The sequence below is a fragment of the Chrysochloris asiatica genome, unplaced genomic scaffold, assembly GCF_000296735.1.
Source record: "Chrysochloris asiatica unplaced genomic scaffold, ChrAsi1.0 scaffold00090, whole genome shotgun sequence".
NCBI classification, from domain to species: Eukaryota; Metazoa; Chordata; class Mammalia; order Afrosoricida; family Chrysochloridae; genus Chrysochloris; species Chrysochloris asiatica.
This window is the reverse complement of record NW_006408608.1, coordinates 7,856,538-7,858,829: the sequence shown is the minus strand read 5'-3', so window position 1 is coordinate 7,858,829 and position 2,292 is coordinate 7,856,538. Positions and strand designations below refer to the sequence as shown.

The 2,292-nt window shown below is 47.6% G+C and overlaps 1 pseudogene; it reads right to left on the bottom strand.

Annotated features, from left to right (window-relative positions):
* Window positions 1–1,547: 1,547 nt before the first annotated feature.
* Window positions 1,548–2,289, bottom strand: LOC102820281 (annotated as a pseudogene).
* Window positions 2,290–2,292: the final 3 nt, after the last annotated feature.

Below are 2,292 nucleotides of genomic sequence, written 5' to 3'. Positions count from 1 at the left end.
ATTAAAGTGAAACTGACAGGCCCCAGTTATTAATGAGTAAGAATAACCAGGCACGGAAGATGAGCAAGGAAGATTTATCTTTGTTTTAAGAGTTAACAATCTCCTGGGAATTTCTGTGCATTACTGGAATAAAGGGCTGTTAATCTTCCCAAGCATGAACCAGTATTTTAAAGTGACGGAATGCTGACTAGAATGACAGATTATATTTAATATTGAGGTGACAGTTAAAATAGTGTCTTCCTCATTTGCTATTTTTCTAAGATATGGCTTCAAAGAGAATAGCAAAGGAGACAATGAACATTCATCACCTAACTTTTTCGCATCCTTTCAAAGGTTAATCTTGCTGTTGTGCTTAAAAGTGGGGAGCAAAATCCCTCAAAAACCCTTTAGAAATAAGCTCAAATATGCTTAACAGTTTTGAAAATAGCTGTGGCAATGGTTGTAGAACATCGTGAATAGAATTTGTTGTTAGGTGCCATGGAGTAGGTTCTGACCCTGTGCACAACAGAACAAAACTCTGCTTAGTCCTCTGCCATTCTCACAATTGTTGTTATATTTGAGCCCAGAATGCAATTAAGTAATGTCACTGAATTGTACCTAAGGATTTTTAAAACCACAAATTACATAAATATATTGAAAGTGCCATGGGCTGCCAAAAGAACAAACAGATCTGTGTTGGAAAAGGTGCAGCCAGAGTGCTCCTTGGAGGCCAAGATGGCCAAACTTCGTCTCATACTTCAGACATATTGTCAGGAGGGACCAGTTGCTGGAGAAGGATATCCTGTTTGGTAAGGTGGAGGGTCAAAGAAAAAGAGGAATTGGTCAAGTGGCAGCACCGATGGACTCAAGCATGGCAACAGTAGTGAGGTTGGCCCAGGGTTGGGCAGTGTTTCGTTCTGCTGTGCATAAGGTCGGTACCGACTCGATGTCACATAACAACAGCAACAACAATGTGACACAGTACACAATCTCAGAGCTGGGATGAAAATCCAGGCCTTCTGACTCAAGTCCAGTGCCTTTTCCACTTTGCAATACAGATTTCTCCCTCTGATTCAGCCTCTGTCTCCACAAGAAGTGAACTCTTAACATCCATGGCTCAGGCTTTGTCCTGGTCCCAGTCAGGAAAGGGTCAGCTGAAGGCAGTTGTTTTCTGAGGATGAGTGACGATCCTCGCAGAACCTTTTCTCTAAACAGCAACTATGACCTTAGGAGACAAGTAGAAGCTTCCAGTGGAACAGTGAGGTAGAGTAGTTTGCAGTGCAGCAAAGCCTCACTTCTGCTGATTCTCTAAGGAGTTTTGAATGACAAAAGAGACCAGATCAAAGGAAGGTGAAGGGTGAAGAATGCAAGAATCAGAGAGAATGCTAGAATCTTGTCCCAACTGTCAAGAGAGGTTGGGAGACAGTTCAATAGATCAATCAACAGGTTTCCCAGCAACAAGGAAGCCCAGGAAGACCTTGGTGCTCCAGGCCAGGTGAACAGTCACGTGCTTGCTGAGAATGATGTCAGGGGGCCTTAAGTGTATCTTATGCCCAAGTCTCAGGCACTTAGTCCATCAACAGTAGCCCCAACTTATCCAGCCTTTCCTTGGCCACTGCCTCCCAGCCCTTGTTGGGCTAGGGGGTGAAGGGTTGCAGAAGTCCCTCCACTTGGACCTCTGGCATGAGGTCTGCCGGAGCCTGTCGCTTGCTGCTCTGCCAGACCAACTGCACCTGCCGGCAGAGGGTCCCCTCACAGATCTGGAGAAGCTGTTCTTGCTGCTTGGCAGGTAGCTCAGCAGGGGTGAGGTTGTGTCTACTGGATGCCAGGAAGAGCAGAGGACACTAGTTGTGGACAAAGCAGTGATGGAAGAAGACCTCAGACTGTTTACAGAGGTCCTGGAAAAAGCCCCAGAATCAGCTACCACTCACCTCTGACGGTGGGCACTCCAGTCCCAACACGGGTCATTTAGGGTGCTCTTGGAGAGGAGGTAGCACAGGGCCCCAGATGCCCAACCAGTCCCAGACCACATTCCTTTCCCGAAAGGGGACCCCAGTCTGGGCCATGCCAAAGGGTCCTGGGTCATGCCCAGGAAGAGCACTTCTTTTGGGTCCTGGCAGTAGTAAGTCACATAGCTGCATTGTCCACAGGATTGTAGATGATGCCCACAGGCTCTGAGAACTGCAGTTGGTTCAGCTCAGTAGTGAGTTGAAGCTCCTCCTTCAGGAAGCTCTCAGCAAGGCTGGGGTTCATCAGGGCACCTGCAGGCTCACTGAGGGGCCCCAGTGGGAAAGCCTGGGGCAGGGCCATGCC